General features: G+C 42.6%; 1 protein-coding gene across 13 annotated transcripts in view; it reads left to right on the top strand.

Moving 5' to 3' along the window:
* Nucleotides 1-39: 39 nt before the first annotated feature.
* Nucleotides 40-25,464, top strand: part of CHD7 (chromodomain helicase DNA binding protein 7) — a 133,636-nt gene continuing 108,211 nt past the window's right edge. For 5 of the 13 annotated variants that reach the window (XM_074551362.1, XM_074551429.1, XM_074551438.1 and 2 more), the window contains exon 1: nucleotides 426-893. The gene's annotated coding sequence lies outside the window, so the exon portion shown is untranslated. Of the gene's footprint in view, nucleotides 176-425; nucleotides 894-1,563; nucleotides 1,586-1,780; nucleotides 1,989-2,195; nucleotides 2,338-3,019; nucleotides 3,124-25,464 lie in introns of those variants that run through there. The other 8 variants (XM_074551375.1, XM_074551363.1, XM_074551368.1 and 5 more) reach the window with 8 other exon arrangements.

Consider the following 25,464-nt stretch of genomic DNA (forward strand, 5'->3'; position numbering starts at 1 on the left):
GCGGAGCGGTGCGGAGCGGCCCCCCTGGGCCCGGTCAGTGCGGCGGGGCGGGGCGGAGCGGAGCGGAGCGGAGCGGCGGGGGAGCGCACGGAAGACGCCGTGCCCCGCGGCAGCAGCGCACCCTCGGCCGGGCAGCCGGACCCCGGCGGGGCGCTGGCGGGCCGCGGGCAGGCAGGTTAGTGACCCCCGCCCTTCCCCCGCCCGGGGCGCGGGGGGGGTTTCCTATTTTTTTTTTCCCCTCCTCTTTTTCTTTTTTTTTTTTTTTTTTTCCCTTTTTCCCCCTTCCCTCCTCGTTGCATAAATTATGCCGGGCGGGGCGGTGACGTCGCGGGGGCGGGGCGCGCGGCGGCGCTCGCCCCCGGGGAGGGGGCGGTGTCGGGGGCGCGCCTTGTGGCGGCGGAGGGAGGGAGGAGGGAGGGGAGGGAGGCGGCGGGGGCGGGCGGGCGCAGGGGGCGGCAGCCGCCGGGCTGGCTGGTGTCGCGCTCGGCTCGGCTCCGGCGGGCGCGCTCGCTCGCTCGGGAACTATCGGATTAAACTTGAATCGAGTGAAATTACACAAAGGAGCGAAGCGGAGCCGGCGGAGACCCCGAAACTACCCGAGACCCGCGCTGACCCTTCCTCTCCCTCCCCTCCCTTCCACCCCTCCTTCGCCTGCCCGCCCCGGTCAGGGATCCCCCTCCTCCCCTCTTAGCCCAGCCCCGGTGCGAGCGAGCAACTCCGTGCGTGTGTGTTTTGTGCGTGTGTGTTGTGTGCGAGACCCGCACCCCGCCTCGCCCCCCCGGCCGACGGCACCAACTCCGGAGCGTGTCCCCTCCTCCTCCCCGGCCCTTCGGCGGAGGGCAGCGAGGGAGCGAGCGGGGGACACCGGTCCCCGACGGCCACGCACCGCCCCGGTGAGTGACCCCGCACCTCACTGGGCGCGGACGGACGGACGGACGGAGGGAGGGAGGGAAGGAGGCGGGCGCCGGCCATGGAGCAGGGCACCCGCGGCAGGTCTCTGTCCCCGGCGGAGCGGAGCGCAGCGGCGCGGGGGTGCTCGCTGCCGGCGGCGGTCCGGGGGGGTGGGGGATGCTGAGCGCTGCCGCGGCTCCGGGCGAGGCGGGGCGGGGGGGTGTGTGTGTTGAGGGGGGTGTCTCAGCGGGGCACTTCCCCGGGTGTAAATGGCTTTTTGTTGTGCTGCGGCCGGCCGGCCGGCCGGCCGCCTGCCTCGCCTCGGGGGAGGGGAGGGCACCGGGGAGCCAGAGCGCCGGCGCCCCTTCCCCTTCCCTTCTTCTCCCCCTTGCGCTCCTCTCCGCAAGTTTGGAGGGTGACTAAAAATCCGGGAAAAGTTGAGCGAAACTGCGCGGCGGGGGCGGCGGGGCCCAGCGCCGGCCGGGATGGCCGCGGGAGCGCTTCCCCCGCTGACCACGCTGACGGCTCCCGGCGGCCGCGTCGGCACAACAAGCGCTAACAAAGTGAGGGCGCTTCCCTGCCGCGCACGGCCCGGCCCGGCTCGGCCCGGCACCGCCCCGCTCCGCGCAGGCACATGGGTCGCCGGGGCCGGGGCCCGGGCCGCAGCGGGGGCACCCCCAGCGGAGGCCGGGCGGTGGGTGGCGGCGGGCGGCAGGAAGGCGGGCGGGGAGGGAGGAGGAGGGAGGCGGGAGCACGAGGTGCCGCTCCGGCCGCCGGTGCGCGCGGCGGGGGGATCGTCCTGCCCCGGCGGCACCGGGAGGGGGCAGGGGGCGGCCGGCGCTCCCCGGCGGCCGGAGAAGAAAGGGGAGCGGGGGAAAAGAGGGAGGGGACGGGAAGGGAAGGGAGAACGCTCCCCGAGGCGGCCGGAGCGGTGCCGGCGGACGCCGCATAATAGGGGTTTCACCCCGCCGAGTACCTTCGCTCCGCCGGCGCGGAGCCGGAGCGGGCGGGAGGCGCTGCCGCCGCGCACATGGGGTCGGGGCCGGGGCGCTCCCCTCGTCGCGCTTCCCCCCACCCCGTTCCGGGCCATTTTGAGGGTGAGCGGAAAAAGGTGGTTTGAGGCCAAAGCGGTCGGGGCGCGCAGCGAGGGGGGGCCCGGGTGCGCGGGGCGCGGTGCGGAGCGGGGCCGGCGGCGGGCGCTGCGTGCGGGGCGGCGGGGAGCGGGCAGCGCCTGTGCGTGTGCGCGGGTGTGAGAGAGAGAGAGAGCGGTGGCGGGGGGAGGGGGGCAGGGTTGTTAGTGAGTCTCAGGGAGAAGGCGCTGCAGGCAATGAGCAGCCATCATTACGTTGCCTTCATTTATCCCGGTAGCGCTACATCAGGGGACGCGCTCCCACGCCTGTGGAGCCCCTCCGGGCGCGCCCCGCGCTGCCGGGCCGGTCTCCGCGGGTGGGTGTCCGGGGGGGCGGGTCGGGGTGCTGCGGAAGGGGTGGCCGTGGGCACGGGCTGGAAATGGAGCCGGTTTCCCCGGCTCCCCCCGACAGCCCGCTCACGCCCGGGTTTAAAGTAGTTGTTTTTTAAACAGACAATGGACAAAAGGAAAGTAGCGATGGATGCCCGGGAGCTCCCTGTCCGCTGCGGGGCCGCGCGGCGCCGCGCAACTCTCCCGCACTTCCCCACTTTCTGCCTTTGTTTTCGTTTGGGAGGGGGCCGAGCGTGCCTCCCCACCTCCCCACTACGGAAAAGGGCGATTTTTTTTCATTTGCGAGAAGCCTCTCTTTTTTTTTTTTTTTTTTTTTTTTTTTTTTTTTTTTTGGGTTTTTGTTTTTTTTTTTTTTTTTTTAAATTTCCCGTGCCACTTGGGCTTCCGCGGATGTTTCGCTTGGGCAATATCAGAATAACCTCGGTGCGATAACTTTGTTTCTGTGTCGATGTTCGTCTCGATTTTTACTCTCATCAAAGCAGATCGCGGGCAGTGTTTATCCTGGAAGATGGCTTTCCGGAGAATGTGTTAGCCCTTTTTTTTTTTTCTCTTCCCTTTTCCTTTTTTTCTTTTCTCGTGTTATACGGGACTAGTGGAGGTACAAACAAGCAAGTTGAACAAAAAATGTTTCTGTTCATTTCCTCACAGATCATCCATTCTAACGACGGCAAAAAAATCTTAATGACTATGACCTTAGCAGCATGGGTAGCTGATTTTTCCCAATTATAAATCCCGTTAGTTTGCGGTAATGTGTGAGTATCAATATATAATTCATATTAAAAAGCATGATCCATAATTATTATTCTTCTTTTTTTTGTTGTTTTTTTTTTTTTATAAAAGTTGAAATCTATCATTTTCCAATGAGAGTGCTGCATCTGTCGCTTGGAGTGTTTTTGTCTCGCTGTTGCACAACAGAGGCTCTCCAGTCTTTAACCTAAAATGGCAGCTTTAATTTGACTGGGGCCCATTCATTGACAATGATAATAAAAAGGCTGAAAGCTAAATGTAGCTGGATGCTTGGGGCACGTATGCAGAACACTTTCCTCTCCATTGCTGGGTGCTGCTAAGAGAGGAACTTCCAAGCTCCCTAGTTTCCACCGTGAAAGTTTCCAATACTTTTTTTTCTTATTAACAAAATAAAAATAATAATAAAACCCCCACGTTGCTCAGCATAGACCATATTTTAGATGTCCAGGTTGCTTACAAACTTAACAGTGAGGTGACAGAGAGAGCTCCCTTGAAGAGGTCTGCTTTTATAGCACCAGCAGAAAAATTCTAGTAATCACTTCTAAAATAAGATGCAGTTTGGGGGAAAATTAACCATTTCTTTCTGAGGTTTGTAACAGGTGATCAGAACAATTACATTGTGTAAAAAAATTGTATTTTCCTATCTCCAGCCACCAAAAGTCGGGAGTATGGCTTGTTTCTTCTTGTTTGGTGTTGTAAATGTGCTCAGGGTTTTGCAGAAATCCTTATGATAGTGTACTATTTTCCTCTAGGTTAAAACCACAGCTGCTTGGAAAAAGTAATTATTTTTGGTCTTAGACATAATGTAAAGTTTGAAACAGTTTCACAAAACAAAATTTCCCCTACTAAAGTATTGGTGAATGCCACAGATTCACTCATCTTGCCCTGTCTTTCTGTTAACCTGAACTGCTTATTTTCAGTCTCTTTTGAGCTGTTTTATAAACTTTATGAAGATCATTATTAAAGCCATTGCACAGGCTCTTAGAAGAGTATTAAATGCTTGTGATTGCAAGTGTAACTGAATTACTAATTCACTGATACTAATTGGATAATCATATTTGACCAAATATCTTACTAAATATTTAACAATGTGATGACATTTCTGTTATTGCTTGTAAATCATGGTTAGGTTATTTAAGCAGGGGAAAAAGCCTCATATTTGCAATCCAAAATTATTTTATTGCCTCTTCAGTAACGAAGGAAAGTTTCAATCACAGGCAAGGATCACACAGTCCTTTTAGGAAAATAAAAATTTCTAGGGGTTTTGCACTGTAACAATGTCAGTAAAAATGAGGTTTAGTGGAACACTAAAACTCTGTGCAGTGATGGGAGATTTCAGTTGCGACCAGTTCCTTTTGGGTTTCGTTAATGCAGAAGCCTGAAGAGTTGTGTCAGAGGAGCACTGTAAAGGTTTCCCTGTCCGTGCAGAGGGGTCAGTTAACCTGACTGTAGTTTCTTTCCCATGTGAGCTATTTGCTGTTTTTGAACTGAAAAGCTTCTGATGAATGTTTGCAGTATTTGCCGTTAACACTGAAATAACATTAGGACTTTTATAAGATGTATAAAACGAGTTGTTGGCGAGTCCAGGTGGGTCAGGCTGATGGCAAAGCTGCAGGCAGGTACTGAAGAAGGAAGTGCTGCTCAGTCTGGGCTTGGCATGGGTGGGTGGGTGTTGTGCTCAGTGGGCCTGCCCTGCCCCAGCACACGGGGAGGCTCCGTGCCACCTCTGTGCCCCACGGACGGTGGCTCTGCGGCCAGGAGAGCCTGCAGTGTGAGGATACAGCAAAGCCTAAACAAAGGCAACCCAGACATGATTTTCTGTCAAGCTGGAAAGGCCTGAGTAATAGAGGCTTCTCAGGTTTTCTCAGAGCTGCTGAAGTGTGGCAGTGAGGCCGCGTTGGCCATGGGGTTTGGTTTTGTTTGTAGCCTATGGTGTGATAGGTAGAGATTGCTAAGGTGGGAAAGAAGAGGTGGAAGAAAGTAACCAGAAGGAAGGAGAGTGGAAATAAACGCAGGTGTCTCCTTGAATCCTGTGCCTTACCTCTATCCCTTATTTCCCACTCATTTTTACATTAGGTTTCAGATGGAAAGCCTTTAGGATGTGCTGGTCGGTATTTGCTCTTGTGAATCTGACGTAATTCAAACAAAAGTGTGCGGCTATCAAGGGTACAGGCAACTGTGAGACGAGTGGTGTGTGTGTCTGAAGGTCTTCCTTCCCCCAGTTCCCTTAAATCCTCATTCCAAACCCTTATGTATTTGTCTGCTGTGAGCAAATCACTAACTGCTCAGATTTATGAGCTGGTTAACTGATGCCCATAAGTAACACAGGTGATACTTTTATGTTACTTTAATGTTCCCTGTATACAAGAGAAAACTGCAAATTTTAGTAAATAATTAAACTCTCTTTCTGACAAATTACTCTTTTGTGTGTAGGTGAGGCTTTAGCCTTCACTTTTCCAACAGAGAAGTTACTGTATTAATTCAGCTTCACCATTTAGCTTCATCGTTAAGACAGACATTAACTCCATCATTTCTCATCGTTTATATTTCCATGAATAGCTTGTCAGCACAAATACTACTGGATTTTAATGCAAGAAAGTTTTAAATACTGTCTATATTGTAGCAGTGATAAAAAGGCAAAGGGAAACTCCAACTATGATTTAATTTTTAAAACTCTTCCAGAGGAAGGAGTGAGGTACAATATGCAGAAACATCCCATGTTTTTATTAGGGTTCTGATGAGATACTGAAGCCTGATGGAAGATTTCCTCCTGATTTCTTTCTGCCTGTACAATCTGACTACCTTTCAGTGATTCACATCTTACCCAAGATCAGCAGTCATGGAAATGCCACGTTGTAGTTGTGCACTAAAATCTGTCTTGGAAAATGAGGTTGGAGGGCATGATGCAAAAAATAAAAAGGAGGTTATGACCTAAAGGACACATTCCAAGAGCCCAAATATGACAACAAAGCTCTTAAGGGTGTTCCTAAGTATATAAAAGCTGATTAGCTCTTAGCTTCCAACATTGTGCCTTTTCTGAGATGTAAACATGCACCTAGAAGAAGCCAAGCCAAAACCAAGGATCTTTGTGCTGCCACTTGGGTTCTTCTCTGGGTGCTGTTCTGTAGCTGTTTCTAAGCACTCTGGTTGTTTTGCTGCCTTTATGCTGAATGCATTCTCCTTAAAAAAAGGAAAAAAAAAAGGGAGGGGTACAACTTAATTTAAGCTTTTTCTTTTAAAAGTTAAGATTCAATAGAAGAGTGCTAGTTACCATATAAGCTACTCTTTTAGTAGAACATTGTAACATATGACTTTGAAAGCTTATTGGCATGTGGGAACTAACCAGAAGCCCTTGCTGGCATGATGTAGGGCTCCCTTTGCTCTGTAGTGACCTATATAGCTATTTTGGGTGTGGTTTTGCTTGGCTTTCATGGGAGCTGAGTCCAACCTTCCTCTGACATAGACAATTGCTGTGACGAGAGGGCCTTGAGGGGAATGGTGGGGAATAAATAACTTTGGGAATCAATTGTCTGGAAAAAGTCATTGCAGCCAAAATGTCTGCCCTCTTCCTAATGGTTCTGAGGGGAAAATAAAATTTCATTTATATGGTCCTGATCCTAGAGGTTATTCTGTTCAGGTTTCATTTAAATATGAGCTTGTGTTTGGGGAGAGCAGTGCAGCAGCTTACCTGCCTGGGAGTAGCTGGCATTTGGCAAATCCAGTGCTGGAGAGTTTTGCAAGCACTTTATTTTAATGTTCTTGAGCCACTTTTTAAGCTGTTCAGCTGAGCTTACTGCTAGAACTTCAACAGGTAGCTGGCTTTAACATTTCTTGGTGATTTTGAAAGAAATTGACCTCCCCACAGTTTATTTTGATCTCTATCTACAAAGCAAGTGTCACTTAAAACATTTTGTGGAGGTGTACATCAGATGTACAAAGTAGGATTCCTTCTGTGCAGCAGAGGCAGTCCTGCTCTGAAAACAAAACTTTCTTTTCTCCTTCCTGCCCTTTCTACTCCCCTCCCCCCAGCTTTCCCATAGATTTTGTTCCTCTTCAAATTTCTTTCCTGTTGGGTTTTTAATCTTTTTTTCCAATTCATACTGCTTTCTGTTTGCTTAATGGAGTTGTGTTTTCTTGCCAGCCCTAGATAATGAGGATATGTGGCAAAATAAACATGCATTTCAGCTCCTAATAATAATGCTGCTTTCTACCAAAACCGTGGAGGATGCCTAGGCTGGCGTGGGGAGGGCTGGCGGGCTGCACCAAAGCTTGATGAAGTCTCATGTTGGCCCCTGGATGCTGTCATGGCAAGGGGCAGACAGCCAGAGCAGGGGGCTGCTGCATGTGCTGGCAGCTTCCCAAAGGTTCTTCATGACCCTCTGAAGAGGAAAATCCTCTTGGTTCAAGTTTTGTTTTCATGAAAGTGACATCTCCCCATCTTTTAATAGTGGATAGATAGAGCTGTAGTGCTTTCTCTTGCTCTGTGCACTGTGTAGCTGTGAGTGGGGAGGGTCTGGTCCCATGACAATTTTGAAATGGACGTGGCCATTGTGGGCTATCCTTTGGCAAGCAGAGAAGTTTGGGGTGTGGGGAGGAGCTCCTGATGGGATTGTGATATTTCTGAAAGAAATAGGAGAGCTTTGGAGACCAGGAACTATGTGACCAGTGGTAAAGCAGATCAGAACGTGGAGCAAGGCCAAGGAAGACTTTAATAAAGGCACTTTTGTCCTTGATCTTAAAATAGGAAGCCTATGGATTTATTTACAGGGTAAACAGGATTTGTTAAGTGGGTAGTCACTATGTGAGAAGGAATACTGGTCATTCTTTGTGAAAGAATTCAGTTGAAGACTAAAGCTGAGCTGAAAGCTGGAATTTTAGAAGTTTAGACATCAGCAATAGGACAAAATATGGAGGAAGTCTTCATCACAGAAAGCATTGAGGTAGGTAGTGCTGTTCTGGGAGAAATGTGAAACAAGCTCTTACATAATAGAAACTGAAAAACTTGGTTCAAGTCTTTGGTATTAACTTGGATGAGCTAGTAAGTGGGAAGTCTGAGTTGATGACAAGTTATGAGAAAATACTCTTTGCTTCAAAGAGGATCCATCAATGTGGCTGTTGAGATTGAAATCCAAAGCTGAAATGCTGCTTGGTAAAAGGTCTTGCAGGAAAGCACGTGTCAGTCTGTACTGTAGAGAAGGGCAGTTTAGTATTTCTTCAAGTTGAAGATTAACAGCCAGAAACGCAATACAACTGACCTGGTTTGTAATGCTCAATAAAAGGAGGATTGAGAGAAGGAGAGTAATGATGAGGCTAACAGGTGTTCAAAAATAATTCTGATAAGGCCAAGATAAAAGTGCATGACAGTGAGAGACTGGTAAATTTCAAGGATGCATCTTAGTTAGTTGTTCAGGGTATAACAATTGTTTTCAAAACCTTACCTGTTCCTGGACAGGAGAGCCTATCTAAAGTCCAGGAATCAGGCATCCCAAGTATCCTGCTGCTTGAAGTTCTATATTTGAATGTGACAGTAACTGCAGTTACTGTCTTGGCATGAGGTCTAAGATGATGATTTTATATTTTTGGCTCAACTGTCTGGTATATAGCTAGGCAAGCCCTGTGGATTTTTGAGAATGTGCTCTGGTTTTTGCAGCTTCTGGACTGAAGTAGCTGCTTGTTGGATTTGGTGGTTTGTTGCAAGGCAAAAAGCAGACAGCTCATCATCTCCAGTTCATAGTTTGAAAGGTTCTGGGACTATGTTGCTAGTTCTTGGAAAGACCAGACAGCTGCACAGGGTGGTGTACTTGTGTCAGGATGGCTTAAAGGAAGGCCCTGTGATGTAGTAGCCAGTGCCTGTGTGAGTTCAGAGATTCTTTTAAACTCTGATGAGGAGACTGTCACTAAGAGTATAATTCTTGCCTTGAGTTGTTTTAACCATGAAGAATTAAACTGAGAGTTTATAGTGAGCAGTTTACTATCTCTCTTGGTTTAGGAAGGAATCATTCAGAAAGTGAGTTAAATAGGGATTTCTGGACTGCCTCAGGATGTTAGTCTGGGAGAGAACTGCTAAGTAATTCAGTTTATTTATCAGTACCATTGTGAGGTGTGTGCTGTGCTTTGCATTCACTCAGCTCTGTAAGTGGAGTACAACCTCACTCATCTTTAATCATCATTCTTTCATTGGGGGGAAGTGAATAAGCAGGCTTCAGCTTCACTTCCCTCTTATTTCGGTATTGATCTCTACAAAGGTACACTGTCATTTTCATTTTTTGTTCTTTTTTTGTACACAAGTAACTGAAATGTGCTTCTTTATTTCTGTTGTAATCTTTACAGGGATTACTGAAAAAAAATTTACCTGTTTCACCTGCATTTCTCCTTACTACAGTTCTGCAGTATTCCCCAGCCTGTGCTGTTTTCTCTCACAGAAGTGATTCTTAGTGAACATACTTTCACAGTGCAGACAGGATCTGAGCGTTGTGGCAGCCATGCTGAAGGAAGGGGTTGTTTTGTAGAAATTGCATGGCTATTGGACAAATCAGGTTGTTACAGTCAGCACTAGGACAGAAACATGTCTTACAGCTTGGGTCTGGGAATCTTTGTAGTACATAGTACTCTTAGAAGTTGAGCATATCAGATGTTGCATTGAAACTATTAAAAAAAAAGAAAGAAAAATGGAAGGGAGGTGTTTGTGTGGCTTTGCTGTGGTTGAGGTGACTGAAGTCTTGAACAGTGAGTTCTCAGGGAAGTAAGTTAAGGCCTCACACCCCCTTGCTACCCCCTGCCCCAAACATGACTACTTAATTTTGTGAAGTTAAAAAATAAAACCTTGGCTGCAGCAAAGATGAAAGGCTGCAGGTGAAAGCAATTGCTTCCATATCTCTTCTCATAAGAAATTTCCCTAATGGTGTGATTTAAAAGATTAATCCCCTTAATCTCTTTCTGTTCTTCACCTTTCTCTGTCTCCTCTCTCAGAAGAAACCAGGATGCTTGCCTTTCTGCCTGCCTCTCTGGGTGGACAACCTGTGGCTTGTCACTGGTTCACATGTGACTTCCCTGACATTGTCGCATGACCAGTGGCACAACTGGACTGTGCAGTAGGGGCTGGTTGGGCAATGCAGATTTTGGCTGTCCAAGGAACTGGACTAGGAGTGGTTCTTAGAGGTGGATATGAGTGTCAGCTGGGATGCAGGCTGTGTGCCTGAACTTGTCCCCTGGTGGGGCTTCTGGGATCTGCTGCTGTCTTCCTTTGTGTGCCTGTGTGTCACCTGGAGTTGAGTGGTGTGTTCTGTGGCTGCCCAACATTAAGATTTTTGGTGGGAGGCTGGTAGGGTGAGAAAAGCTAAAAATCCCTTTTCTAATTTGTCAAGGTGTGACCATGGTGGTGTTTTGGGGCAGGGTGCTTTTTCTCTTCAGCATGTGCTGAAGGCAGCTGTTTCTGTGTTGAGGAGCCTCCAGGTTGGCAATGAACTTTGAATAGTGAGATCGATTCAAAGTGGCTGTGGGAGTGACACCTTTGGGACACTTTGACTTCTCTCTTCTGGAGTGAAACAGCACATCTGCAGCAGGCAGTCCATGGTAATGGGGCAGATTGATCCATGGACAGAAATCTCTGGGCAGAAGACCTGGGGTCTAGGCAGCTGTAGCACCTGCTCCTACCATGTTGGCTTGACTGCCTTCTTCCCTCAAGGTGCTTTCTCTTAGGCACATAAGCTGTCCTCTGGTAGCTTTATTTTGGATACTGGTGACAAAAGTTCTTGCTCTTTTCTGCTTATCCAAAATACTTGTTTCTCCATCACAGTGTTTGTTGAGATTGGTGGCTCTTCCCAGGGTTTTTTTTTTGGTTTTTGATTTTTGTTTGTTCATTTTTAAAATTAAAAAACTAGAGTGAAATCTGCCAAGCCTTCTTTACCCTCCTTGTCTAGGGTATCCTTATCTTGATATTATGTTTGTAAGAACTTTTTTTCTTCTGATGGAGTATTATACTTAAATCTGTGTAAGAGTACTTTTTTTGGTATAATAAGTTTTTTGTAGCTCTTAAGATAGCTGGAAGCTGTTGAATGTTGCCTTGTGGTCCCTCTAATCATGTGTAAGTCAGGGTATGGTTTGAGAAATGCAGTGAGCTAATTTAACTGGACATTGTTCTAAAAGGAGAAGTTTCCTCTCTGCCTTTGTCCCCCTGCGCCCCAACTCGCAACCACATGGCTCTGCTACTTTTTTCTGGCACCAGTGCTTGTCAGGTCCTTCTGTGAGCCACTTTAGTTCACCAAAATGGCAGAAAAATAACTCTGTAAAACGGAGAGCATTTTGCTGTTGTAATGAATCAAACTAGCTCATAAAAGGATCTGATGAACACCAGAGCTGGTACTGAGGACGAGGGGGGCCGCTGGCTTGGAGAGCAGCAAGCCCTTTTCATCTTTTCATTTTGGTGGCAGTGAGCAAGTGGATTGGATCAGTTGCCTGGGAACCTTCATGGGAGAAAGAGAAATAGAGTAATCATCTGTGAAGCAAAGGACACGGAAAGAAAAATGTGCTGGCCTGAGTTAAAATGGATATTAAAATTTGTTTATTCTGTTGATGCTATGGATTGCTTGCTATAAATTGGTTAAAATTAATAATCCACTGACCAGAGATCAGCTTCCCTCTTCAGGTAGGGAAACAAAAGCCTAAAAGATTTACTAATGTATAAATAACTTCTTTGCTCTTTCAGATGTGAAGTATTTAATCTTTGAAACAATTTGTTCACAATAAAGGGGGGAGGGAGCTGTTGGTTTTGGTTTGGTGTTTTTTTTTTTTTTTTGTTTAGTTTGGTTTTGGGGTTTTTTTGGGGTTTTTTTTTTTTTTGCAAGCTTGAAATCATCCATTAGGTTCATCAGCTTTGAGTCAATTTGTCTGTCTCAAATTTTATCAAGTCAGTGTTGTTTCAGTGTCATCAAGTTTCATCAGTCAGTAATTCAGTGCATTCCATTATTCAGAGTATTCCCAACTATTTACATTTTCCTGCTGGTTTGAGATGGAATGAGTGCTTGGTCCTAGTAGGTGGCTGAGGCTGTTACTTCCTATCATAGTCTTAAGCTTTCTGATAGTGAAATGAATGCACTCCTCCTTGTTAAAATTGGTGAAAAAAGTACATTGCAAGTCAAATAATGTGCTGCTTAGTCACTTCTGTAATACTGTGCTCTTGCTGCTCTCCAGAGAGGGAAATGGGCAGTTTACATTGTGTAGCTTAGCAGAGGAATGAACACCTTACAAAAAAGTCAGGGATTCTGACTGCAGCTTCTGCTCAGTCCACCTGTCAGCTTGAGGTGACTCTTTCAGCATAGCAGCAATGTGCCATTAGAAGCTGCTTGCTTTCTGGAGAGCCCTAACTTTTTTGTGTATATTGCCTGCAGTGTGACAGAAAGGGACGTCTTGGCAGGTGGAAGAGTGGAAGCTCATGCTGTCTTCCCTGTTTTTCTCAAGATTTGGGCAATTGTATGCGTGTTAATAGAAGGTAAATTCTTGCCATGATTATAAAAAACCCAAACCTTCATGTAGTGCACCTTCTAGATTCCTTTCCTTGGGTTTTACATCTAAAAAATCATTTTTCAGGATCTGCAGGAGGTGCAGGAGAGGGGATTTACAGATTCTATCTTATGGGCTTTGTAAGCTGCATTTGGTGCAAACTGTGATGAGCGGTGGCCCTGACTAGCGTTGTGTGTGTTCAGAGTGAATATTGTAGTTACTAAAAGCAGCTTGTTTACATTAGGAATTGTATGTGCTAGCTCTAATGGGCTTTAGGAAGCCCAAAGCACAGCTGTAAAACATCTGTCTCTGGGACCAGATCTTGTCTGTCTGATGAGTTGTTGTCCTTCATTTCATGTTCAGATTTAGACAAGAAATAAAACTTTTTTTTTAATAGAAAAGTTCTTCAGCCATCCTGCTTGAACACTGGTTTGTACTTGAAAGGCTATCATGCTGTTGTCTTGAACACAGAACTTAAAATAGTGCCTCAGTATTAACTTAACTCCACTTCCTCTTCAATCCGATGATCTTGTTGCTATATGACCTTACAACACCTTAATTTTAAGGCTGCTTATTCCAGTGGATTACATTTGGAGGTGTCTGGTGTGGTAGGCATTGCTACAGGAAGGGCTTAAAAGGAACTTAAGTGTTGCCTTAGAAAAAAAGACAACAACCCAAGGTGTTGGAATAGGAGCAGTGAGGGTATTTTTCCACTTTGGGATGCTTGCTGTTGCTGGTATGTGAACAAGGCTTGCTCTGAAAGAGCGGGAGAAATTTTGGGCATATAGTTCTGCTGTACCATAAGAAAAAGTACTTCCAGTGAATGTGATGCTCCCTGTCTTAATTACACGTGGAAGTGTTAGAAGGCAAAATATCTGTTTATTTCATGCATCTCTGAGTGCTTGGACGGTTCTTCTTCCTTTTAAGACCAGTGACCTGAGCTGGTGGTTGGAAGGTAGGACCCCAAGTGCTACTCCAAACTGGGCCAGGTTCACAGGGATGTGCTTTGTGTCTGCCATATTGGGATGTGTAATAGTTGCTGATTACCAAGCAGCACTCAGCAGAGGATCTTGGTTCTTTACCAAGTTTTAATTCTGTCTTGCTACTGCTCTTGTGAAGTAGATAAATGCCATCCTTTAAAGGAGAGTTGGTCTGACATTCAGCACTTAAAAAAAAAAAAATCTGTTTTAAGTGTTTAGAATCTGTGTCTGAACAGCCTGCTATTTTTCAGAATTTATCTTCTTCCTTTAAATATTTTTCTTAGGAGTAAATTCTAAACAATTGTATTTTTTGTATTGAGTTAAGGGACTATAAGCTTCCTCCTTGTCCTATACAGTTTCTTAAACAAACTTTGCCAAATAGTCTGCCATAATATCTTGAGTTTTGGCTTGGCAGTAGGAAGAGTTCAGCGAGTGTACTGTCTACTCTGTGCTAGTAGCCATTTTGGCTCACATTTTCTGTCAGGTTTTTCTTCCTTATCAAGTCAGGTATTTAACCTCACTAAACTTAACTGAAGCCAAGCAGATTATATGTTGGCTGTGATCTGGGGGTTATAGGGAGTTTTACTGTACCTGTGAAAACTTTGATCACTTAAGAGTCCTTGAAAATAAATCACTGGCATGTTCTGCTCTGTCTCAGACAGAGATCTAGTAGAAGGTCTGTTCTACACTGGGAATATGCTCAGCACAGAGGACTGGAGAGAGCAGGGCTAGGCTGGAAGGTGCAGAGGGATTGGGTTCTTCCATTGTTTACAGAAGCAATTGCTGTGCCTTCTGTATTTGCAGAGGGAAAATTCTGTACCCCCAGTTCAGGAGATGAGCATGGTCCCCACTTTATAGGTAATGGAGAGGGCTTGATTTCAGCAGCTAAGATGTTGCACAATGATTTGTGGATTGGAACCAAGGATTGAATTCAGTCTTCCAGTAATTCCTTTAAGTGCTTAACCTAAATATGTTGTAGTTATTTTAAGTACCTTTTTATAACAGTTGTAAAGCTTCAGGCCAGTGCTTTGAGCTGATATTATCTTTTACAACTGCTGTTTAAACCAGGAAAAGTATGAATATTTTAAATTTTTCACAACTTAGTGCTGTTTTTAAGTCTTTTTCCTTCAAACCTGAGAAGATTGTTGTAATAAAAGTTCAGTATTCCTAATATTTCAGTGTATAACACAACTTTGATTTATTAAAGCCACACTTTTTTCAGTTGCTAAAAGAATGAACTTAAAACCCACTGTAGGTACTGAGTACATCCATAGATGTACTGTATGTGCTACAGTGTTTAGTATTATCAATGTTTCTGTTTCTTTTTTTTACTCCTTTAAGGGGTTACAGCCAGATCATATACTCTCTCTAAATTTTCTGTGGTTGGAATAGGGATAATCTTTTATATAGGATCAGTAGAATTTCAGCAGACTCAAATACAGTTTTGGGTGTCCTTGTCTTTCTCATGTTGTGGTCCTCTAAAGTGTTGTAATCTCAGTTACATTCTCGAAGTACTGGTAACATGGACTGAAATACAGTATCTTCATGAAAGGAGGGTGAAATGTTACGCTGGAAATGGTGTATTATTGAAGTAGCATAGTTGTCAACACCTATTAAAACCATGTTGTGAATATCATCTTTCTTTTATAGTACCAGAGGTCTGAATCCTATTTCATAGTGACCAGAAACAGAGCAAACCCCTTTGCCTCCACAGCTCTGCTGCTCAGAATTGTCTTGGAAAAAGTGATAGGTAATGCTTAATGAATTTCTCTTGCATGAATTCATCTAGTTTTCTCTTGGTCTGTGTAAACTCTTGGCTGCCATTGGGACTGTGGCAGAGTTCTGCAGCTTAAGTACACATTGTATGAAGAACTGCTTCCTTCTATTTGTTTTATTTTGAACCTACCAGCTGCTAGTTTTGTTTGTTCTCTAGTTTCCTTGTTAAAAGAGGAGGAGAACAGTGGTTCACTGTGTACCTGTTCCATGCTGCTTGATTTAGTATACTTTTTTATTCTCTCCCTGGTTGGCCCTTCTTGAGGTTGGAGATTCTGGAGGGTATTCAAATGCCTGTCACCCCTCTCTGGTCCATCAGTAATTTTAATTTTGAAGTGGAGGTGAGAAGAGCAAACATGGTCACTGCAGCAAGGTATAAGAACCTCATAGACTTGTGTATCCCATTTCTTGTGCAATTCTATGCTTTTTTTTTTTAATCTCTTTTTTCTTAAACATTCTTAGTGTTCTGTTTACTCTTCTTACAATTCTTGTTTTCCTAAACTATTTATTCTATCTCCCACATCATGTTGGGGCTCAGCAAAATGTATGTAAAACAGTATTGTAGTTTCTAATGTGCATTGCTATTTCCTTTCACTGCATCTCATCTGCAGTTTATTACACCCTCAGTGGGTGTGATGGACTGCTGCTTCCTGCATAGTTGATTTTAAATTTTAGCAAAATAAACTTGTTATTACTATTAGCAAACTCACTTCAAAGTTCACCTGTTTCTAGATCTTTTATGTGCATGCTGTCAGTGCAGGTCTGAAAGGGGCTGGGTGATGTTTCCTAATGTTCATTTCCTGATTTGAACTGGTTACTTTCATCTATGTGAAGATCTTCCCTCCTTTGCTGTTGTAGCTTAGTTTCCTTAGGAACCATTGCTGGAGACCTTTGTTCAGCAGCTGGCTGATGTGTTTTGGTCATCCAGGTTAGCTCAGACTTTGCCCACTTCTCAATTGCTTCAGTGAAATCTCCTGTGCTGGTGAGACAGGGCTTTGCTGTGGAAGGCATCAGTGTCACCTCTGTAGTCTGTACTTCGGTATGTGCCTGTGTTTCTTCTATTTTCAACTTCCTTGCCCTGCTGGGACTTGAGACTTGCTGGTCTGCAGTTCTGGGCAGGCTAAAGGTATGACCACCTTTCAAAACTGATGCACAGTTGGCAACAAGACAGTATTGGAACCAGAGATATGAAGTGGCATAGTGGACAGATAGGCTGTTTTATCCCTCAGCTTGGTGAATGCCATCCAGCTGTTGGTGAGAGCATTGGTGACTGCTTTGGTTTAACCAAAACTGCCTCTGAGGATTAATGTGACAAAAAAGATGAAAGCTTGCTTTAGCTTCTTCAATGACAGCAGATGCAGAAAAGTTGTAATTTTTATTTTCTTGGAATAAATCTTTCCTATCTTGGTTATATGTTAGCCTTCCCTAGCAGGCTCCCTATACCTGGAATTTATGAAAGGACCTTTTATGACTTTGCTCCTCTAGGAACATATCTTTGCAATTTTTGCTAGTTCCTTTGGTCCAATTTATTCTCTTCTTGAGAAAAGTTCTTACTGATAGCCTTCCCAGCTTGAGGTTTAGCTGTGATGCATTTCTTTCCTCGTGTCTCTGCATAGTATTTTTTGTCTGTTGTCTATAAATCTTTTGTCAAACTGTCTGATTCTGTTTCTCTTACCAAGCTCTTCCTCATTTTAATGCTTTTTTCTCTTTGAAAGTAAGCACTCCAACGATGCATTTTTGTTGTTTATTCCTGTTTTAGGAATGCTGAGCTTAAATATATTTAATGGATTTCATTAGCAGTAGCTATGAATCATGATAAAGTTAAGTCAAATATGACAGGAACAAATCTGAACCATAATATAATTTTGTGGATGTTTAAATAGTCCATGTTCTAGTTAAAATGTGGCAGTGTTGCCCTGTGTGCTTCAGTGTAATTTCATATAAATAGTTTGATACATACAGTTTAAATGATTTTATACTGTAAATTCTTCTTGCCAGCAAACCAGTCACCTTACCAAGTTGTACAAATGGGATGGAAATTTATTCTGAATGCCACTGATTTATTTAGGAGTGAGACAAAGTATGTGACTGTGTCCTTCAGTTATAATTCCCCATCAATTGTAAATTGATGCATTTGTTCAAATATACAGTATAAAACAGTATTACAATCAAGCTGCAGTTATCATGAGAGCCATAACTTCTACTTTTCTTTTTCTTGGCTCCCTGTGTAAAAAACTGTACTGTAGTATATTATTTAATTGTTTAGTACTAAGGTCTCTCTGTTTTATCATAGTATGTGACATGCTACAGTACCACCCTGTATAAAAGCCCTTGGTGCTTGAAGCAGTGGTGGAACAGTAAGAGTTTATTCATGTCTTCATGTATAGATGTGTGAGCACCATATTTAGAAGAACTTTTGCACAAATAACAACCACTTGGTACTGCAAGATTTTTGAGAATTACGTTGCTTTGCTTAGCTGAGAATTACTTGGAAAGACATAAGTCTAAATCTGAAGTTACGGGCATCACTGTTACTTCTGTGTTTCATTTGATGACTTGTGTTAGGGAAGAGGTTCTCCTGAAAGTTTCTTGCTCTTTCAAAGTAGTTTGTAACATGCACTCACACAGTATTTTAGCACAAGCAACTGAAATTTGAGGAATTTTATACTAAAGTAATGGAGGAAAATGTTGGCTGTATTAAGAACACAAAATATTTAAGAACTCATGGTCATGAAAGTAGGCAAACTGGTTTTATAGACAAGCAGCAGTTACATTTTCTAAATAGATGCTCTGAAGGGTGCCAAGTATGAGTTCACAAGATGAAGAAATAAACAGAATTTTAAAAGAGATCTTACAAAATTAATTTTTTCTTTAACAGGAATGCAGGTGTCATGAAAGGCTTGTGCCTATTTCAGTTGTTGAGGAGTCATGATCCTGCTTTGCTAAGTTAATATTTAAGCTTTCGCATGAAACCTACTGCAGCTTCTAGATAGCATACCATATGTACAAAATAAACTCATCACTTGTTTTGTTTTCTACTTAAAAGTTAAATTGCAATCTATGTCTGTACAGGTAAATTTGTGGAGGGTAACAGGAAAAGGAACTATGCAGAAATACAGGGTTTGTTTTAAGAAAGAACTTAGGATGTGGGCAAGAAAGAACTTTGTTTTAAGAAAGAACTTTTAGGATGTGGGCATTTCTTAGTTCAACTAATACAAGCAAAGCACCTCAAAGAAGGTGGAGAGGAGGTTTTCTGTTTGCAAAGAAAAGATTGGTAACAAAATGTGAAGTAAAAAGAGTTGAAACTAATCCAGCCTAGACACAATTAAAAGCAGCATGCTCTGGCATGGTAAATTCTCTTAGGTGTTGTTTAGTGAATGGCTGCTCTTGCCATTCATTTTTGTATCTCTTCCCTAACTAATGCATTTTGAATTTTGCCTCCTAAGTAACTTTCATGAAGAACAGAGAGGAAATCTAGAATTTGTGTAAAAGCTGAGTAGTTGCGCAATAGTAGGATGTATCTCTGCTACTGGAAGATCACAAGCTATCAGTCATTTAGCACTGAGATTTAAATGGAATAGGTGCTTTTATAGGCTGATTTATTAGAATGCATTGCTTATAGCCTTGTTGAAAAATGCCACTAGTAAATTTGATGTCAAAAAATGGCATGAGCACCGTTGGGGATTTTGTCATGGGCTTTGAACAGCTGATAAGCAAAACGAGGTTCTGTAATTCTGTTGTTTTCTCTCTTAATCTCTTTGTCTCTTATCCCCCCCCCGCCCCAAACACAAGATTTTGAAAGTGGCACTGGGAAGGAGAAGGTCTTAATCTAGTGGCATGAACAAAGCTATGGATCTTGGATTTTTCCCCCTATTTCTTTGATCCTTCTCAAAGGCATGTATCCCTTGTGTTCCCTCTACCCCCAGTAATAAGGCAGTACGTTTTGGGGGCTTTTAAAATGCCACCTTTCTGTTCTCTAAATATATCTTTCAAAGAAGCCTGGTGTTGATGATTTTTCAACATCACCAACATTTTGTTGGTGATGTTAATCTTTTAGTATTATCTTAATTTTAATCAAAAGGGTGGATATGTTGATGAGTGGCATGAGATGAAATCATGTGCTCTGTTTTAGAGGACTGGAACTAAATAATCTTTAAGGTCCCTTTCAACCCAAACTATTTTGTGATCTGTGAAACACTTATGCCCTAGCAGAAGAAAGTCACAATGTAGAGTTTGTTGTAGGATAAGATCAGAACTGACTCTTTGACAGAAAGTTGTCAGTTTTCCTTTTCTTTCCTTTTGCTTTTTCAAGGACCTGGATATATATTTGTCCTTCTGGTCTACCCTGAAGTTTAACTTCAGTAGCAAACACTTGGAAATTTTATGTGGAAAATGTTCATAAAGATGGACAATCCCACCATGGGTCTGATGCCTCCTTTCCACCTTCTCCATGGGATTATTGATCTGAATGATCATTTAGATTAGACAGACATTTGCCCATCACTTGGCCACATGTTCTTAGTAATGACATAGATAAGGATAAGACGAATTAAATTGTCTCTGTGTAAGCACATTTTCTGTATGGTCAAGAATGACAATTTTTCTTTCCTCTAGTCTCCTTTTACCCATGTGTAGAAAAGAAATAGTCAAACTACCAGTTAAATGTTTTTCACAGAGAAGTAGAAGGATAATCTGGGCATTTAATGTTTTGGGCATAAAAGAAAAATGATTATCTGAATATTCAAGTAGATTCTAATGTAATACAGAGAAGTTGTATGTTGGAGTAACTTCTGAAAAGCATCTAATTGCAAGGGAAAAAAAAGGCTACAAAACAGTATGGCCAATTTGAGTGGGTAAGCAAGTTGGGGCCTTAAGGTGAAGGGCCTGGATAGTTTCAGAAAATGTGGACAGGATTAATGGAGGCATGTTTAGAATTGGTAACACTGTTGACACCAGTGCTACAAACACTACATTTTTATAGACTGGAGTCCCATCCATCATCTCTAGCCATTTCCAAAAATCAAGAGATCTGAATTCTCTTACCATATTCTGTCTTGTGATAAATTTGATTAAATCTAGCTATTCTTCTAGTCTTGGAACATCATTACCCTCTGAGATTTCAAAGTTGCTGTGCATTACCTAATGGAATCCATAATATGCTTAAATACATGCACAACTGGCATTTTCCTTGTTAAAACCTGCAAACTTCATATTAGGTTCTCGTGTGTCTTGCAATATCTCTTTAACATGTTTATGGAATTAGTACTTTGGATCTTCTGTGTAATTAACAGCATCCATAAAAGTGATCTGTGAAGGAAAGATCATTGATTGGGCTTTTGTTGGTTTTTTTTTTGAGATGAACAAAATGTAAAGTAATACATGTAGTGAAACTTAGTCCAAGTCAAGGTTTCTTTAACATGAAATGTCTTTCACTGGAATCAGACTGATTACGTACTTAAGCTCCTGTTTTAAGATACAGGTATTTTTAACAGTGGAAGGTTAAAAATGGTATCTTGAAATATGCTTCTGTTATCTTGAAATATGTCTTGAGTCAGCAGCTAAGTCAAGTTCTGGTTTTGAAACCTGATAGATCCCAGCCTCTGGTATTCCTTCAAATAAAACTGTCTTTTGCTTAGAGATTGGACATTTGGAGTTAGTCATAGATGTGAGCTTTGTGAAGTTGCAAAAGTGAAGCTCGGGTTACAGAGCCAGAAATCACTCTGTTAGAAGTTTAATTTGTTCGTTCAAGAGATTTGGCATAGTCGAGGGTAGAAACCTGTTCTCCAGAACAGTGTTCACTTTCCCTAAATTCATGTGTATATTTCATTTTTTCCTGGCTAGATAACTGACTGCAGCAAAGTGATTATGTGAGGGAAAGCTGAAAACTTACAAAAGAAAAATTGCCCACTTGCACTAATTTTTATATATTAATTACAGGTTATTCTTCATCTATGACCCTTAAAATCCATATTTCCTGCTAGAGAACTAATAACTCTTTAGCAGATCAAACCTTTCTCTCTGGTCTGTAATAAATATGGCTTATGTTGTAGATACTTGCTGTAAGCTTGGGAATCAGATTTCTCTCAGTCTATACATTTAAAATTTTTTTATACTATTTGTTGAATATAATTATGAGTTAGTTGATGATCACTGAATAATTGCATTTGGTAGACTGAGTGAATCCACTGTATCTAACTTTTGGTAAAAGATCATCTGTGTAGTGATGCTGAATGATAAAGACAGTGCTAATTTGTTTTGCTTCAGGAATAGTATTGCAATCCAGTCATATCACAATTGCTATCCCTTTAAAACAGCCTCTAAATTGTTGGAGAAGCATCCTGTGTGATAGCTCTTGTATTCAATGAGTTCTTGGATGTTTCTGAAAGATTTATAGCAAAGTCCAAAGCATTTCAAGGCCAACTACAGCAGTCTTGTCAGATGCAGCTTTACAGCCTAGCGACTTATAATGAGAGTAGAATGTAATTAGAAATTGTCCGTGTCTTTACCGGGTACTGATGAAAACTATGGCTCAAAGGTTAATTCAAATAATAATTAATATTGGTTTCTGTCAGAACAGGGTGGTAATGAAATCTCTGTCGTACAATGACTCTGATTTTAAGAAGAGGGTGCATAAGAAATAGAAGCTAGAGTTTACCTTTTCTGATTATATTCACTTATCTTACAATCAGCATGATGGCTTGATAAAGCATAATTTGAGAGCAATTTAAACATACTCAGAAATATTACAACCTACAGCGAAAATCATCTCATGTGTTGCGTCTGTTTATGGAGATAGATTTATGGCTAGATTGCTGAAGTAGATGGATTTACTACAAATGATCCTTAAGGACTGCATATGAGTATTTTGTTGTTGATAATTGATCAATACCATGTGTTTGTGGAAAGTCTTCCTGGTAAGATTTGCTAGCATGAGAAATGTGGGATGTTACATTGATGTTTGTTTAAATTGGACTAGTTTCAAGCAAAGCGATAGACCAGGTTTTGCTGGCAACCAAAGCAAATTCTGTTCAGTTTCTTTTCCCAAGTTGAAACTTTCTATTGGAAAAAAATAAATGCTGTTATCTTTGCTGAAGCTGAACCCATAATTTTTCAGTTGCCAGTAGTCAGTGCATACTAGACCTGTTATTTTGAGAAGCATTTAATGAATACTTTGCTGTCACCTGGTTTTCCTGTATCTGGTCTGATCTTGTTCTTAAAATTTGCCTACCAAAAAGCTTCTCCAGAAAGTTACAGCTGTAGCTTGGGTTTATGGGTCACATATTTCTGCATAACGTGCCTTTCTCACACCTTCTATTCTGTCTGCTTGCCTTAAATGTTACTGCATTGCCTCCCACAATTTAAAATTTGCTGTAATTTTAAGGCTGTTTCCTCTATTGCCAAAAAGGAACTCTAAATGCCTCTAAATTGGATCTGACAAAGATCAGATATTTTCATCCTTATGCATGTGAAAGTGATCTCAAGACTGATTTTTTTCACTCATCTGGATAATGCTTTCCATACAAACCGCTTCAGTTTTTGTGAAGCAGAGAGAGTCCACAGTCAAGATCAGACTTCTCTGTCCCAGTAGGACATGAGCTGCATGGCAGGGGTGGGAGCTGAGAAAGGGGATGTGCATGTTTGTTTTTGAGGGGTGTTTTGAATTGTGGAGATGAGATAATGAAGCATTACGTTTGTTTCTCGGAGCTGTTCCTGCTGTTCTTTCTTCTTTCTTCATACATTTTCTCAAAAGCCAGGATAAGACTGTGCTACACTGACTGTGCTATGCTGAAATTTCCACTAGATGAGGTAGGAAAAAAACCCCACAAATTTTAATGGTAGCATTGGAGAAAAGCTCACTGTGCAAACTAGATGCTTAAATTTCCTCTCCCTTGTTATAAGCAAGGAAAGTGGCTTGGGAACTGAACTGCACTTAAGAGTTTGAGACATCTGCAACATTGAAAACTCTAGTGAACAAACTTGGCCAGGATATAGAGATCTTTTATCTAAAATGATCTCCATGCAAAATTTTTAAAAATTAATAAAAGAAGAGTCTAAGGGGTGGCTATGAAACCCTTCTTAGTGAATTCAAGTTGCATGTTTTTACTTAAGATTTCTTTAAGAAAATTGTTTTTTGTGGAGTTGATCTGTCATCTGTAGAAGGTCTGCTGTAATGGTAGCAGAAAAAAAAAGTCTCTCTAAATTTGAAATACTGTTTACAGATTTACAGAAATGTAAACTCCTAATAAAAAAAAAAGCTTTGCTTGTAACAAGACCTAAATGTGCTGAAATTTTTGCTAGTACTCAAAGGTGCTGAAACACAAGTGTGAATATGAATAGATAGAAATTGAGACAGGTGTTTTGTTGAACATTAGAAAAACGTTTTTTCTTTTGTTTCCATATATTCCTGCAAACATTCTGAGCCACATTAGGTCATTCTCCCAGTTCCTTTCCATGACAGATCTCTGTGCTGGTGTGGAGGTGTCAATTGAAAGCAGTACGTGGTTTAACTAGAGATGCAAGCTCTGGTGTAAATACGCCATCTCCAAATACCACTGAGACTCCATGGTGGGGAGGGGGGGATGGGAAAAGGAGGGTGGTTATTTCAGTTCATCTTTTTAAATAGTGCAAGTGGCAAAGTTTCTGGGGTTAGGTCTACTTGAAATATGCCCTAGACTGTCCTGCAGATTGCTTTCTCCAACCACTCAAAATTTTTGGGGAAGGGAATCTTCCAGAGGATTGTATGTGTGCTGTGGAATAAACAGTTGCCGTGTGAAACTGATGTGAGCCTTAGTTTTACTCTGCCTCCACTAAAATACACTTTTACGGTAGTTTGTGCAGGATCAGCACAGAGGAGTACAAAGAGGGAGCTTTTCAGTACAAAGGCTGCCTGTTTGGCCTGCCCAAACCACCGTGAATGTGTTTAAAGGGGACTTTTATTACCATGGAAACTCTCAGACAGGAAGGAATTTGTCCTGCCATATCTAGAAAATAGTCTGTAATGGTCAGCTCTTGGAACAAAAGTGTTTCGAATAGTGGGATATATTTAAAAATTCTTGTGGTGAATATGTTTTAAAACCCCCCCGAATATGTAAAATCCAATCTTATGCTAATGGACTTCTAGTATGGGGATTTAGGAAAGACTGCAGACAAGTACAATGTGAGCAAGAGAAGTGTAATGAAAAATCTAAGAAAGTTTTACCTCTCTGTCCAGAAGGCTTCTTAGGTGTTAAATGGGTGTCAATGAAAGATTCTTCCTTTAAGTAGTGTGTTTATCCATCACAGCCATTCATTGAGGCACTGTGTGTGTGCTTGGCTTGAACTGCTGGAGACTGTCCTCTGAGCACCCATGGATTAATTGCTTTTGGAATGTCTTAACTAAAACCTGTAATTTGAGTCTCTTGACAAATATCCTTAGTATTCACAAATGACCTTTATTTTTGTAAATCACAACGAGATACAACATTTTTTGTCTAAAAGAAATTCTAATGCTAGATCCCAGAATATTTGCACATCCTTCACTGGAGTTGTACATTGGTATGAAATAGCTCTTAAGTCAGCAGTCTTCCAGTCAGCAGGAGCAGCTAGACGTAACTGCAGGGTTTTCCATACATTGTGTCATCTTTGGTGTTGATTTGTGTGTTTCTTCAGTTGGATGAAAACTTTTTTTTCATGTATTTGACCAAATTAAAATTAGTTTTTTTTTTTATTTCTGCAAGTCATATCAGCAGACACTGTTTTTTCCTATCTTTCTGTACAGCAAATGTCTGGCTTGTTTTACTGCTGTGCTTTTCAGTTTAAGTTGTTGAACCACCTGGCTGTGGCCTGAAGGCAGTTTGAATGCATGGTATAGTAATAAGCTGATCCAATGGGTTGTGATGCTTGAAATCAGCCGTACCACTCTTGCTTCTTCCCTTGTGCTGTCATTGCTGTTCAGCTACCCCAGTGGTAATGATCTTCTGATGGCAGCTAATGGTTAGATCAGCTTACCTCTGGTGCCAGCCTGCACCTGAACAGTTTCTTGTCTGGGTAATAGTAGAACAAAAGCATCATGCTTGTGGTTAGGAAGAGGAATAACTAAGGAGGAAAAATCGTCAT

This window comes from Zonotrichia albicollis, chromosome 1, assembly GCF_047830755.1.
Source record: "Zonotrichia albicollis isolate bZonAlb1 chromosome 1, bZonAlb1.hap1, whole genome shotgun sequence".
Classification (NCBI taxonomy): domain Eukaryota; kingdom Metazoa; phylum Chordata; class Aves; order Passeriformes; family Passerellidae; genus Zonotrichia; species Zonotrichia albicollis.